General features: G+C 40.7%; 1 protein-coding gene across 1 annotated transcript in view; it reads right to left on the reverse strand.

Moving 5' to 3' along the window:
• ches1 (checkpoint suppressor 1) overlaps nt 1–16,178 on the reverse strand; it is a 103,658-nt gene extending 87,480 nt beyond the window's left edge. The window contains exon 1 of the mRNA XM_088324853.1: nt 15,891–16,178. The gene's annotated coding sequence lies outside the window, so the exon portion shown is untranslated. The remainder of the gene's footprint in view (nt 1–15,890) is intronic.

Consider the following 16,178-nt stretch of genomic DNA (forward strand, 5'->3'; position numbering starts at 1 on the left):
CGGGTGGAGTTGAAGAGCCTCATGGCTTGAGGAAGAAATGATCTCTGTCTGTCCAAGGAACAAGACTGTGACAGCACATATTAAAAACACAATCAAAATAAACACATGCAAAATCCATCTACCAATGTGAATGATTATGACCGAGCACTACGGTGCCTCACACAAGAAGAGGTAGAGAGGAGACACGACCAAGTTGTGCTACAACTTTCATCAGAAATCAAAATATAATCTAATGAGGAAATTAAACATTTTAATAAGCAAATCAATCCTCTATTGATTATCAAAATATATCCTAATGACAAAACATAAATGCTTAGACCTTCAAGCTCTCAGGTGCCTCAAACGCTTTATGAAGAGGTAGACAGAGGACAAGACCAAGTTGTGTACTACTTATATCAGAAATCAAAATATATTCTTATGTGGAACACGAATGCTCTGAATCTTTTGAACAAGTCATGGTCTTTGTTACTTCACACACTTTACGAAGAGGTAAAGAGAAGACACGACCAAGTTATGCTGCTACTGCTATCAAAATATATTCGAATGAGGAACATAAATGCTCTGAATCTTTCTAACAAGTCATGCTCTTTGGTACTTTACACACTTTACGAAGAGGTAAAGAGAAGACACGACCAAGTTATGCTGCTACTTCTTTCAAAATATATTCGAATGAGGAACATAAATGCTTGGCCATTTTCTGGCAAGTCAAGCTCTCAGGCGCCTCACACTCATTATGAAGAGGTAGACAGAAGAAACGACCAAGTTGTGCTGATACTTATATCAGAAATCAAAATATTTTCTAACGAAGAACATAAATGCTTAAAATCTTTCTAACAAGTCATGGTCTTTGGCACTTTACACACTTTAAGAGGTAAAGAGAAGACACAACCAAGTTATGCTACTACTGCTATCAAAATATAGTCGCATGAGGAACCTAAATGCTTGGCTTCTTTCTAACAAGTCGAGCTCTGAGGCACCTCACAAACATTATGAAGAGGTAGACAGAAGAAACGACCAAATTGTGATGTTACTTATACCAGAAATCAAAATATTTTCTAATAAGGAACATAAATGCTCTGAATCTTTCTAACAAGTCATGGTGTTTGGCACTTTACACACTTTACGAAGAGGTAAAGAGAAGACACGACCAAGTTATGCTGCTACTGCTATCAAAATATAGTCGAATGAGGAACCTAAATGCTTGGCTTCTTTCTAACAAGTCAAGCTCTCAGGCACCTCACAAATATTATGAAGAGGTAGACAGAAGAAACGACCAAATTGTGATGTTATTTATATCAGAAATCAAAATATTTTCTAATAAGGAACATAAATGCTCTGAATCTTTGTAACAAGTCATGGTCTTTGGCACTTTACACACTTTACGAAGAGGTAAAGAGAAGACACGACCAAGTTATGCTGCTACTGCTATCAAAATCTATTCATATGAGGAACATAAATGCTTGGCCTTTTTCTGACAAGTCGAGCTCTCAGACACCTCACACACATTATGAAGAGGTAGACAGAAGAAACGACCAAATTGTGCCGTTACTTATATCAGAAATCAAAATATATTCTAATGAGAAACACAAATGCTCTGAATCTTTCTATCAAGTCATGGTCTTTGGTGCGTTGCACACATGATGAAGCGGTAGAGAGGATAAACAACCAAGTTGTTATTTTAAGTTTTTCTTTTTTTTTTTTTTTTTAACTCCGAGCTATATTTATCTCACACTGTCTGCATACCTCCTACACGATGATTTGCGTCTCTTTCTGGAACCAATCATTTGAGCGCGTCTCCTTTCTTCTATTTGCCTTTTTTTGTTGTGGTGCCTCCTCGGCGCCGTCCTACTTTTGGCTTCTCGAGGCGGAAATGTTGTGCATTTTTTGGGGGCTGAGGAATGCGCAGAATGACGCCGCTGCCGTTGCATAGCAACCCTTTAAACGTGGGCGGAAGGGTTTCCTGTCCTTAGGAAGCTTTGTTGATGATCTGTAGAAAATAGCAATTTATTCTATATATGTGTTGCGTAAGTCCTCACCCCTTCCCCTTCTTCAAGCCCGAAGGCTCCCCGCCATGACCCTGGCCCGCCTCTGTGCTCGTGATGTCATTTTTTTCGGTTTCCTCTCGCACATGAGATTGCAATTATGTGTTGTTGCTTTGCAAGCCATCACACGCACACATAAATATATTTTTTTCTATTCGTGGCTGTCCTGCGGGCGTCCGACTGGGAGATTATGTAATTGACATTGAGTGAACTAGGGGGGAGGGAGGTGATGTGGTTCTGGCCGGCTACAGAGACGTCACAAATTGAGGCAGTCGTACGCCGAGATTATTTTGGATCGGTCACGTGCGTGGACAAAAATGACCTTTCTTGGAGCTTTTCGATGCATGTTATCAAGCTTAGTGCTTAAAAAACGAGAGATGTTACTTCGCTTTTACTTTTAATGCAGGTTATTTTTTTGGGAAATAAATATATTTATTCTTATATGTTGAGTGTTTTATAAACAAATGGATGAAATGGTCCCGTTATAAACAAATAGACAATGAAGCATAACTTGTGCAGGTAAATGCAAACGAGAATAACTGAATTGGCCTATGTTATCTTTTTTCCTCATGTATTGCAGAGATATCGGATTTAAAAATCTCTATTGCGGGCGTCGAGAACCTTTTAGACCCAGAGAGACATAATAGTAAAATATTTTGATTTCAATTTTTTGGAGAGAGCCATACTATGTATTTTAGGACACATTTATGCAAAATCCAAATTTTCAGCGCAATTTATTTCACTGTGTGACATTAGATGATTTGATAAAATGTATGAAATAAGAATAATGCCAGAGCCTGTGTTCAATATGAAGAAATATACCACTTAAACTTGTCTCCCTCCCGCAATTACTTAAGACTATTGAGGCTCATTTTCCCCTTCATTTCTTTTTTATAATAAAGGTATTAAGAAAGGGTGCAAGCAGAGTACTTTTGTAAAAATGTCACGAAATACTGCAAACGAGGATACTAACATGATGCTGGGCAGAGAGGTGTGCTGACCACGCCTACCGCTCTGTGTGCTTGGCTTGCGTTTCTGGGTGTTTAAGATTGTTCTGTGAGCTTTCATTATGGAGTTTCTACACAGTGACTCTAAATTGTTTAGTGAACTCCCATATAAAGGATTCCTAAGTGACGTAGAGCCAAAAACGAGGTCTGTTGGTGTGAGATTTTGACTGTAAACCCTTTATATACTGAACCGAACATTTCATGCTAATAGCGTCTACTATGCGCACACTAGACTCGACTCTGTGTTTATCGTAATTGTTACCCTATAAATTAAATTTGCATGTGTCTATATGAATCTCCTAGCCATATGTACTCATGAAAAGAGCCATATTTGGCTTGTGAGCCATAGGTTCCCCGGCCTCCGCTCTATTGGCATATAAGAATAATGAAATACAAAAATCAGCACAATTTATCTCTAATTTTATAACCAGAAACTTGATTAATTAGAAAACCTGCAAAATGGCCGTCGTGCACCCTAGATGAATGAATGAATGAAACTTTTTTTCGAACATTAACAGAACAAAAACAATAGCTCAACAACAAAATAATGTTACATAACATGTTCGAAGATGCTTATTTTCCCTACCCCTTCATCTTCCCTATTAAATACACCAATTATAATAACAACAATAGTAATAATATTAATAATAACAATTATGATATAACAATAGCAACAATAACAACAAAGTTAACCATAATTGTAGACGCACTCTTCCCAATCTCTCGTATCACTCATACACCATTTTCTTCATCTTTGTATTCCACCAGGAATGTTTTTTTTGTATTTAAATTTAAACAAGTGAATAGTTGGACATTGTTTGATCTCGTCTTGTAAATTGTTCCAAAGTTTGACTCCACACACAGACACACACATACTTTTCCTGGTGGTTCTCACCTTTGGGATTTACTACAGCCCCTTGAGTTATAATTTCCCTTCTTTCCGAATGAATACTTTTTGGATGTTTTCTGGCACTATGTTTTTGTTGACCTAAAATAGCATTTGTGCAGTAAATTGTTTTACTAAATCCTCCAATTTTAATCATTTGGACTGCAGGAATAAAATATGAGTATGATCTCTATATCCTACCCTATGTATGGTTGTAATTGCACGTTTTTGGAGGATAAAAAGGGGCTGTAGTGAGTGAACTTTTGTAATTAATGACTTCTGCACAATATGTTAAGTATGGCAGAAGTAGATAGCTTCCAAAAAGTTTGTTTTGTAAGCCAAAGCAACACACGCAACTAAGTACACGCACACGGCAGGAGTCCTGAAGCCTTAGTCAGCGTCTATGTGTCCATGCGTGGGCCCGTTCCCTGGCAATACGAGGAAGGGGGGAAAATACCTTCTCGTATGATGTAAGTACTAGCGCCCGAACGTCTCTTGGTGTAATTGCAAGCTTGTGTAACCGTGTGAAGTTCACTTTTAGCAAATTTCTATTTTTTAGCTTCTCCAAAACGTCATCTCACCAGATTCTAAAGATGCTGCGACGAAACTATTAATTCCCACCGGTAATTACCTGTAATAAAATGATGGCGTGTTTCGCAGCTTTGTTATTATTCATCACTTTCCACATGGCTTGGTCGATTTTCCTCCCACCGTTCGCTTTTAATTCTCTCGCTTTCTTTCTGGAATGAGTTCCTTTGCTTGCGCTTTTTTTATAGACTGGATTTCCTCCCTCTGGGACGCTACCTGATTATTTCCACTGTTCAGCTACTTGTCAGGAATTAGAAAAGTACATAGCGATATTCAAGTTAAGTTCAAAGCCCTGACACTCTTTATGTATTGAGTATTTCAAAATACGGATGTATGATAACTATAATACCGATAGTTATCAAATTGATAAACAGCTTAATAAGACGTCACAGTTATTGACCCAATCGGACAAAAAATAATAATAATCATTCGTAAAGTGAAAACAATATTCAATAATCAATTAGACAACATTACTTGTTGGGAAAAGTTGAAGCATGTTTGTCCCTCATTAGTATAACGAATTCATAATCCCAAAGGCGAGAACCACCAGGAAAAGTATGTGTGTGTCTGTGTGTGGAGTCAAACTTTGGAACAATTTACAAGACGAGATCAAACAATGTCCAACTATTCACTAGTTCAAGTTTAAATACAAAAAAAAAAAACATTAATGGCGGAATACAGAGATGAAGAAAGTGGGGTACGATAGATTGAGAATAGTGCGTCTAGAACTATGGTTAATTTTGATTTATTAATAATATTATTAATAATAATATTAATATTATTAATATTGTTGTTGTATCATTGGTATATTTGGTGGAGAAGATGAAGGGGTATGGGAAATAAGCATTTGCTTCTTACTACCCCTTTTCGAACATGTTATGTAACATTATTTTGTTGTTGAGTTATTGTTTTTGCTATGTTTTTTATTTTAATGTTCGAATAAAGTTTTCCTTCAATTATATACATTTTGAAGTTCGGTAGACGTAGTAGCACAATTTGATCATTTATCCTCCCTACCACTATGTAATGTGCATGAAGCACCGGACAGCTTGGCCATAATCATTCGCACCCTTGCTCTTCATTAGAATATATTTGGATTTTTGTTAGCAGTAGTAGCACAACATGGTCGTGTCTCCTCTCTCCCTCTTTATAATGTGTGTGAGACACTGGAGAGAAAATGATTTGCCACTTGACAACATTTAATAATCTTACATTAGCTGACATTGCTAGTTAGGAAGATTTGAAGCATTAATGTACCTCATTCAATATGTTTTGATTTTCTATAGCAGTAGTAGGACAACTTAGTCGTGTTGCCTCTCTACCTCTTCATAATTTGCACAAGGCACCCGAGAACACAGCCATAACAATTCACATTTCTGCTACTTATTATAATACATTTCGGTTTCTTGGTTGTGTCTCCTCGTCACAATGTGCGTGAAGCACCAGAGAGCTTGAGTTGTTGGAAATATTCTGAACATCTATGTTCCTCATCAGCATAAATACCAAAGATTTGACATTAAAGAATGGTAGATTTTACTGTACACTGTATTTTTATGCACAAAATACAACTAGTCTCCACAAAATACAAAAAAAACATGTGCTTGTTAAAAAACGTGATCGTTAAAGTGGTTTGTTCACAGACAAAGACTTCAAAATAAAGCAGCTGTAGACTAGAATATTAGTCCCAAAGCAATTTTTGTTCATTAAATCCGGAAAAAGTGGTCAATTTTTTTTTTTTTAACATCAGTAGGAGTTTTTTAAGGGGAGTGTAAAGTGTAAAGCTGTAGTATTGTTTAGTATGCATGAGAATATATTTTGATTTAGTGGTAGCACAAATTGGTCGTTTCTCCTCCCTAACTCTCTATAATGTGTCCGAGCCACAAGAGAGCACAGCCATTATCAGTCGCACAACTCATTGGATTTTGGTCGTCTTTTCATATCTTTTCTCAATCTAGCGTGCAGTTAAAAAGAAATAAATTTAAAATAACAACTTGGTCGTGTCTCCTCTCTCACTCTTCATAATGTCCGCAAGGCATCAGAAAAATAAAATATTATGGGTTATCGGTAGGTTTTTCCATGTTATTATCATAATGGCAGGAAAAGTTATAATGCATACTAATGTGTAGGATAACGGCACTTGAAAAAAAAAATAAGTCATGTATTTTTCTTAGCCAAGGCATTTGTGTCATCCAGAGTTTGTACACCAAGCACTTTTTAAGGACTTTTAAAGCTCATTTTCCTATTCTTCAGTAACATTCAGCGAAAAAAAATTTGCGTGAATCAGGTGTTTTGCAGAGCCACAAATATATCTGCGATTTACATATGCGATTTTAATCTTGTGTGTGCATTTATCAAGACATATGATTTTTAGATCTCGAGTACAATTTACCGCAGAGAAACACTACCTCAATTCTTTTGCATCTTCCATAATAAATGTCCACAATTAATACGTAATCCTTGCACTAATATATAATTTATAGTGCCCTGTTTTGGTGATAATGCAGGGGGCAATGACGCTTCATAGGACAATGCCATACAAACTAATGCCAAGTGTCGTTGACAGAAAAGAGAATTGCAATGGCAAAGAGAAGCCACCAGAGAGCATTATGTAAATGTAAACGGTCTGCATTTATATAGCGCTTTTCAAGTCAACAAAGCGCTCTACAATGTGCTTCACACTTTTTCCCTTTTTACACAGTAACTATGTCAGCCACGTAAGGCAACTACCTGCTATCGGAGGCATTAGGGATTCAGTGTCTTGCCCAAAGACACTTCGACATATAACACGGAGGAGTCGGGAATCGAACCTCTTGATCCCAAGATGAGCGCTCTACCTAATGAGCTAATGCCGCCCGCGTCATTTTAAGCAGACTCGTTGAGATCCTGGCAACAATTTTAAGCATTTACAAACACTTCACTCAAAATGCAAGCACTTTTAAATCCTTGAAAAGACAACATTATAATTCAAGTATTTTCAAGGATTTCCATACCTGTCAAGCTCCAGGGCTCCATCCCCTTACAAACTGTCGTATTTTCACTTACAAAATATAAATTAATCTTACACCATATATTTTTCTTCAAATGTCTTTATTTATGTAGTTTAACATGTTATATTGTACATGTGTTTAGTTGTATCATATATATTGTTCATTAACATTTTGTTGTGAGATACTGAGTTGCTCGACATGAATGAAGTTTAATATAAAAATAGTTCAAAAATGAAGTAGCTTGGACGTTCACTGTAGAAAGAAAACATACATGCAAATATAATTAAGTAGAATAATACATTTACTTATTAAAATTATGAATTCATTTCTGCATTAAATTATTGTCGGTAATATACTGATTAAAGGGATAACCACAAACCTGTCTTTTTTCATTTTCTCCTTTTATATTTCCTTTTTTTCTTAACTTCTTTATATAAAATCATGATTCGTAATATAATGCATCAAAGCGAGTGAGCCGTTTGAGAGCCGGCTCTCTAATGAGTTGAGCCGAAAAAGCTGGTTCTCTAAAAAGAGACGGACTTCGTTTCACTACACAACTTCCACATGAAATCCGATGTTTTTAAGACCACATGTATTTCAAATTTACTCAATCAACCCCGCCTGTTGTTTTCAGATACGAATGAATTACGGCGTTTTAATTCAGGTTCAGCCATTGCGACTTGATGATTTTCAAAACTATGTTGTAATGTAGGCCTACTGCTCTGCTTTCGCTTTTGTTCACGTATGATCGGAATGATGCATGATGGGAAATCTCCAGGCGGCAGACGCATGCGCACAGTAGCATCGAACCTCTCGCTTCGTTTGCATCGAAAAAAAAAAATCCCGAGATAGAGGCTACCGCGGCAAACTCGTTTGACTTGATTGATTTGCCGTATGGTGATAGTCGGTATATACCGGATGGTACCCATAATTGACACATTTGCTTTTTTCCGTACAGATTTTCATGTACTTCGTACACGTCTTAAAATGCATCATAAACGTACTTTGTACGGCAAAAACGTACAGGTTGACAGGAATGGATTTCACGCACCTGTATAAACCCTGGACACCCAGAATTGAGGCACACATCCTGTTTAGAAGTGACATTTTCTCATACGATTTTATTTGGCTAAGATCGCCGGCTCGTCCATTAAGATTGACAGATGCCAGACCAAGTCTGCAAACAATATTCCGCTTTTTTTCTTCTTGTCCGCGTTAACGTTTCAACCCCACTCTCCCTCTGGTCTCATGTTTCCACCGATAGCTCTTGGGTGGCGGCGTAGGAACTAATAGAGTTAAAGCCGAGCAGCTCGGTTAGCAGTTGTCATAGCGACCAAGGTCACGCCACGGACGCCGAGATTTATGAAAAAGAAAGCCTGGGCTGCAAAAAAAGAGCATGCGTCTTCATCGGACGGCTGCTCAGGGACGACGTTGAAATATGACGGACAGGTGTCGAGGTCGGCGAGGAATATCATAGCTCGCTATAGCGTCAAAGCGCTACGTTTGACCTTGGCGAGTGATAACTCCACTCGCTCCTTTTTGCGTTTACTTCCAACATCCGAGCGTGGATAATTGCCTCCGCTGATGACACGGGGGACTTTCTGAAATGATTCCATCAAGACGAAGCACAGCTCGGGAGATTTCCATCAAAACTCACAATGCAATGATTTTTTTGGTCTGTTTTTCTTTAATTAAATCGACTATATTCGGTTGGCGAGGGTCCTTGGAGATTAGAACCCTCGACGACCATGGAGGCCCGAGTCTTGATGGAGAGTCCGGGTGGACGGAAATTCACTAAAAATCGTGATCACAAGTAGGCAGGGGGGGGTGCTCGAAGGCTGACTGTTTTTGCCATCTGCTCGAGGTAAAGGGAGCTAAAAAAAACGAGGGAAAATATTCTGCAAGCATGATAGAAATTCCTTTGCAGTTGGAGAATGTTTCACTTGATTGTCATCAAATGATTTATTGGTTCGAACATTTTTTCAAGAATATTTCTGAGGATAAACATTTTTAATTCTAAGAAAATGGTTTTTTTTCAGTGCCTATATTTTCACTTAAAATCCAAACTATCAACTAAAATTCAATTTCAAAACAGTTAAGTTGACGACGAAAATGGTGATAAATGTATTATTTAAAGAGACAGTGTGTAATTGTTAGTAGATGATCAAGTTGAGAGTTATAGAACCAAAAACAACCAAATATGAAGCCACAGATAAACATCTAAATGGACTATAAAATATTTCCTCACAAAGTTCCTCGCACTATATTTTATACTTATACAAAAGGAAAATATAAGGATGCACGGTTATTATTCACGCCGATAGTTGTGGAACCAAAATCGACTAGATATGACGTCTGGGTGGGAAAAAACAAAGTGCCAACACAAAACACTAACACTAAATACTGAACAGACTTTTTCAAGGATTGTAAGTATATAAAATGTGTTCGATTTGCATATCCATCCATTATCTGCACCACTTATCCTCAGTAGGGTCGCGGGGGTGCTGGAGCCCATCCCAGCCCATGTAGTCCATTTTAAACATAAATAAAAGGTTCAATGAGCTCAGTGTTCTAGGGCAAGTCAAGCAAAAGATGTTCCTAATAATAATACTTAAACACAAAGTATTCATAATTATTGCATCAGAGAAGTTTACATGAAACAGCCAAATTCCCATTTTTTAATCCATCAGAATTTAGACAACAACCAACCATAGCGGTCTCCTTTTCCTGAAAACGAGTCCTGATTGGTTGGGATCTGTGACATCATCTTCACTTGCCATGTAGCAAAATGGCCACCCACAGAGATTAGTTAAGAAAAACCCTGATTGGATATGTGCACCTGTGACATCATCACTATTCGACAAGTAGCAAAATGGCTGCCTACAGAGATTCATTAAAAACTAGTGATTCTTTTTTATCAAGTTTGACATTTTGCTAATCACCTCAGATAACAACCATCTAGCCCCTTTCCTGAAAATGAGCCCAGATTGGTTGTGAGCATCCATGACATCATCACTTCGCGCCAAGTAGCAAAATGGCTGCCTACAGAGATTCATTGAAAACTAGTGATTTTTTTTTAATCAAGTTTGACATTTTGCCATTCACCTCAGATAAAAAGCAGGTAGCCCCTTTCCTGAAAACGAGCCCAGATTGGTTGTGAGCATCCATGACATCATCACTACGCGCCAAGTAGGAAAATGGCCACCCACAGGGATGCTTTAAGACAAACCCCGATTGGATGTGTGCACCTGTGACGTCATCTCTATTCGAAAAGTAGCAAAATGGCTGCCTACAGAGATTCATTAAAAACTAGTGATTCTTTTTTATCAAGTTTGACATTTTGCCAATCACCTCAGATAACAACCATCCAACCCCTTTCCTGAAAATGAGCCCAAATTGGTTGTGAGTATCCGTGACATCATCACTATCCGCCAAGTAGCAAAATGGCTGCCTACAGAGATTCATTAAAAACTAGTGATTTTTTTATCAAGTTTGACATTTTGCTTATCACCTCAGATAACAACCAGCTAGCCCCCTTCCTGAAAACGAGCCAAGATTGGTTGTGAGCATCCATGACATCATCACTACGTGCCAAGTAGCAAAATGGCTGCCGACAGAGATTCATTAACAACTAGTGATTTTTTTTTTAATCAAGTTTGACATTTTGCCAATCACCTCAGGAAACAAACAGCTAGCCCATAGACCAAGCTTTTAAATAAAGAAAAAATTTAAAAAGTGCGTAAAAATGACGCCAATGGTGGCCCCAGTCCTCATTATTGAGTTATAGAGTGCTCGTCTTGGGATCAAGAGGTTCTAGGTTCGATTCCCGGCTCCTCCGTGTAAAATGCCCCTGATTGTAGGTAATTGCCTGCCATCGCTTAGTTAGTGTGTAAAAGGGAAAAGTGTGAAGCACATTGTAAAGCGCTTTGGGAGGTCTTCATTGACATGAGCGGCAGTAGCTCAGGAGGTAGAGCGCTCGTCTTGGGATCAAGGGATCCCAGTTCGAATCCCTGCTCGTCCGTGTTACATGTCGAAGTGTCCTTGGGTAAGACACTGAACCCCTAATACCCCCAATAAGCATGTTAGGCCCTTACATGGCTGCAAGGCTGCTATTGGGAAATGTGGAGCACATTGTAAAGCGCTTTGGGATGTCATTGACTTGAAAAGCGCTATATAAATGCAGATCATTTCATTTCATTTCATTTGAAAAGCGCTATATAAATTCAGACCATTCCATTCCATTTCCTGAAGATGAGCCCAGCTTGGTTGTGAGCATCCATGACATCATCACTACGCGCCAAGTAGCAAAATGGCCGCCTTCTGAGATGCATCAAAACTAGGTTTTTAGTTTCATAAATACACTTTATATGTTCCCAATTTGCTAAGATAACAACCTGTCACAACCTTTCCCTTTTCTTTAAGACCTGATCGGTGGTGAGAAACTTGCGGAGTAGCAAAAGGGCCGCCCACTTAGATAGATCATCATCAGCCACACCGCTTATCTACAGTAGGGTTGCGGGGGTGCTGGAGCCCATCCCAGCAATCATCATTGGGGCGGCAGTGGCTCAGGAGGTAGAGCGCTTGTCTTGGGATCAAGAGATCGCAGATCGAATCCCGGCTCCTCCGTGTTACATGTCGAAGTGTCCTTGGGTAAGACACTGAACCCCTAATACCCCCAATATGCAGGTTAGCGCCTTACATGGCTGCACGGCCGCTATTGGGAAATGTGAAGCACACTGTAAAGCGCTTTGGGAAGTCTTGACTTGAAAAACGCTATATAAATGCAGATCATTTCATTTCATTATCGGGCAGGGGACACACTGAACTGGTTGCCAGCCAATCGCAGGGCACACAGGGACAGACAATTCGCTCGCTCATTCACACCTAGGGACAATTTGGACCGGCCAATCCACCTGAAATGCATGTTTTTAGAATGTGGGAAGAAACCGGAGTGCCCGGAGGAAACCCACGCAAGCACGGGGAGAACATACAAACTCCGCACAGGAAGTCTGGAGCTGGATTTGAACCAGCCCAGGAGGTTCCCAAGACATGAACTGTGCTGCACATGCGCCCCACTTAGATACATGTCTTTTTCTAATTCATGTATCACAAAATATCTAAAATATCGTAAATGAAAATGGTGTTGCAACCGTCCAAAAATGGACTCTTAAAATTTGGTGGGCGAGAGAGGGGTTGAGAGCTCCATTGAGTGAAAATGCGGGGGGGCGGCAATGCAGGGAGGGGGTCAATATGTGAATGAACGCTTGCCACGGAGGTGAATTATGAATGAGCGCCACTCCGAGCGATCGGCGACTCAAAAAATCTCGGACCCCTCCCCTTATGAATTGCGTCTTTCGATGCTAAGGGGTGGAGTTTCTGTTTCTCTTTGGGGGGGGTCCAGCCCTTCTCTAACGCACCTGGTTCGTACACACAGATGCAAAAAAATAATAGGAAATGCAAACAGATCGGCACGTGCGATGGCGAGGGGGGGGTCGAGGGGGGGTTTTAGCGACACTCACGCACATTTCTCCCAGCTGTTCCCGTGCATGCGTGTATTGGCGTGTACGTAATCCAATGTGCTGCTGCTCGCTCCACTGTTGCTGTGCGTTTGATCAGATCTGCCTCGACCTGTTAGCTTCCCCGCACGCGGGAAATCATTCGAAAAGAGAAATATATTATTTAAAGGGACAGTGTGTCATTGTTAGTAGCTCCTAGTGGTACAAAAGAAACTGTAATCAGTAAAATAAAACAGATTTGAATCCCTCCATCCATCCATTATCTGCACCGCTTATCCTCAGTAGGGTTGCGGGGGTGCTGGAGCCCATCCCAGTGGGCAGGGGACACCCTGAATTGGTTGCCAGCCAGTCCCAGGCCACACAGGGACAGACAATTCGCTCGCACATTCACGCCTAGGGACAATTTGGACCGACCAATTAACATGACATGCATGTTTTTGGAATGTGGGAAGCAACCGGAGTGCCCGGAGGAAACCCACGCAAGCGCGGGGAGAACATGCAAACTCCACACAGGAGGTTCGATCTCATGACCTCAAAACTGTGCTGCCTGGATTTGAATCATAGGCCGAAATAAATGAGCTATCATACCAATGTTATTTTTTTATAAATAATCACAGCTTGAGAAATTTGTATTTCCTTTGCACAGTGAATCCATACCTAGTCGTCGCCACCATGTTTGTCTGGCATCTTGCTGCTTCGGCAATGGGTTTCATTCACAGTAGACATTACAGCGCCATCTAACGGTCAAATATTACACAATGTAACTTTAAGAATGATAACAATGGATCAACTCTGAAGAGCGGGATGACGCTGTACACCGAAAAACAAAGGCAACGATGGAGGTGCTGTATCTGAGTCAGATCAGGAGGCTTCTTCTGCTACTGGTAACCAGGGAAACCTCCAAGCCATGAGCTACTTTTAATTGCTAATTAGGGCAATATAAGCATTTCTAAAAATAAAGTCTTGTCATTACTATATCATAACGATGTTATGTACTGCCAGGGTCGAGGCGGCACCACTTCCTGTGGTGTGTCTTGGGCAAGTACATCCTGGCAGCGCCCGTCCTGCTCCAGGCCATATTTTTGGGGTAGGAGTTTGTTGCCCCAAATGAAACCGATAGTACTGGTTTCCAAGGTTACCAGTAGCAGGAGAATTCTCCTGGTCTGACTCAGATACAGCAACTTCATCATCTGTTTGCCGTTGTCATCCTGGTCTTTGGAGAACTGAGTATAGAGGGGCAGCAGTGTGTAGCAACTCCGATATTATGTCCGAAAATTGGAGAATCACGTCATATTACCAGGTCATTACTATATCATAACGATGTTATGTACTGCCAGGGTCGAGGCGGCACCACTTCCTGTGGTGTGTCTTGGGCAAGTACATCCTGGCAGCGCCCGTCCTGCTCCAGGCCATATTTTTGGGGTAGGAGTTTGTTGCCCCAAATGAAACCGATAGTACTGGTTTCCAAGGTTACCAGTAGCAGGAGAATTCTCCTGGTCTGACTCAGATACAGCAACTTCATCATCTGTTTGCCGTTGTCATCCTGGTCTTTGGAGAACTGAGTATAGAGGGGCAGCAGTGTGTAGCAACTCCGATATTATGTCCGAAAATTGGAGAATCACGTCATATTACCAGGTTAATGATTGGAAATAGGATTAAATAGACTCAGTCAAGCACTAATTTGACTAGAAAATCACAATGACCCAGCACTTGAGAGCTATTTTCAGAACTAATCAGTGCGCTGCTCAGCTCGTTTAGGGGCTACATCACAGGCATCAAACAGGCGGCCCGCGGGCCAGATCAGGCCCGCTAAAGGAATGAATCTCAGAGAAGCGCAAGAGAAAAACAAGCTGCAGGTTGAAATATGTCAACTTGATGTTGCCAAAGCCAGGTGCCTCGAACAAAGACACTGTACTTGTATTTATTCATTTCTCTCTCTCTCACCCCTTTTCTCCCACTCTGTCTCTTTCACTCTCTCTGTCTCTCTTTTTCTCTTCCTTTGTTGCTCTTTGTCTCTTTCTCTCTCTGTCTTTTAACCTCTCTTCCTACCCTCCGCGCTTTCTTTTCTCTTTTCTCTCCTTCTGTCTTTCTATTTCTCTTTGGATTTCTTTCTTCCTTTCCCTTTCTTTTCCCCCTCTCTCACAACTTTTTATCTTTTGTTTCTCACGCTCTCTCCCTCTCTCTCTTTTTCCTTCTTTGTCCCACCCTCTCTCCTTTTCCCTCCCTCTTTCTCTTATTTCTTTATCTCTCTTTTTCTTTCTCTTTAATCTACAAGTCCGGCCCCCGACAGAATGTTTGTTCTATCGTGTGGCCCCTGAGTTAAAATGAGTTTGACACCCCTGGGCTACATGGTGCCCACTGGCATCACGTTGGTGACCCCTGTTCAACATAATCTGTCTTGCTGTGAGTAAATAGGCGCCACGTTGTGTGTGTAAGGTAGAAATTGGCTGACAGGTATGCGTTAACCAAGTTGGGATGCCGCGTTCGCTGTCACTCAGGACAAACGAGTGTCGTCTTCGAGCGGCGGTAAAAGAGGAAGCAAAAACACACGACAGTGAGTTGAAGTGTTTTTACTTGAGTTCGTAGCACTTAACTAGAGTTGTGACTAGTTTTAGTAGTTAGTTATGCTAGTTTAGGACCCGCTCCTTCGGACCCCTTCACTCCAGTTTAGCTTTGCTAGCTGACTTTACACTTTAGCACCCGCTTTTTTTTAAAGGGACTGACTTTTTAAAGAGATAGACACGTTTAAAAACAACAACAACTTGTATTATAACTGTTTTTTCTTTTCGTTCTTTTTTTTTCTTTTTAAATGAAAATGTCAAGACAGAACAAGCCCCCCGCGAGGAAAAAAGCCGTAAAGTCACCTTAGAATGGTGGCGCGTTCCAGCCGCAAGACTTTTGTCGCCACCTTCCTTCCTCTCGGCGTCCTTTCCGTCTTTCTTTTTTTAATTTCCTTCCGTCCTTCCGTCTTCCTTCGCCGTATATCCGTCCGCGTTTCCTCCCCCCCGGTCCCCCCTCCGCCCCGCTCCAGTCACTGCTTTCGCCCCGGTTTTGCCTCCTCCATGTCCGCCACGCCAGTCGTCTCCCAACGCGGACACCATGCGCGTTCGCGACTACACGCGCGCACGCGCTCGCCGGCTGCTACGTTCCGA

The sequence above is a fragment of the Urocampus carinirostris genome, chromosome 20, assembly GCF_059441175.1.
Source record: "Urocampus carinirostris isolate Australia breed hairy pipefish chromosome 20, RoL_Ucar_1.0, whole genome shotgun sequence".
Lineage (NCBI taxonomy): Eukaryota > Metazoa > Chordata > Actinopteri > Syngnathiformes > Syngnathidae > Urocampus > Urocampus carinirostris.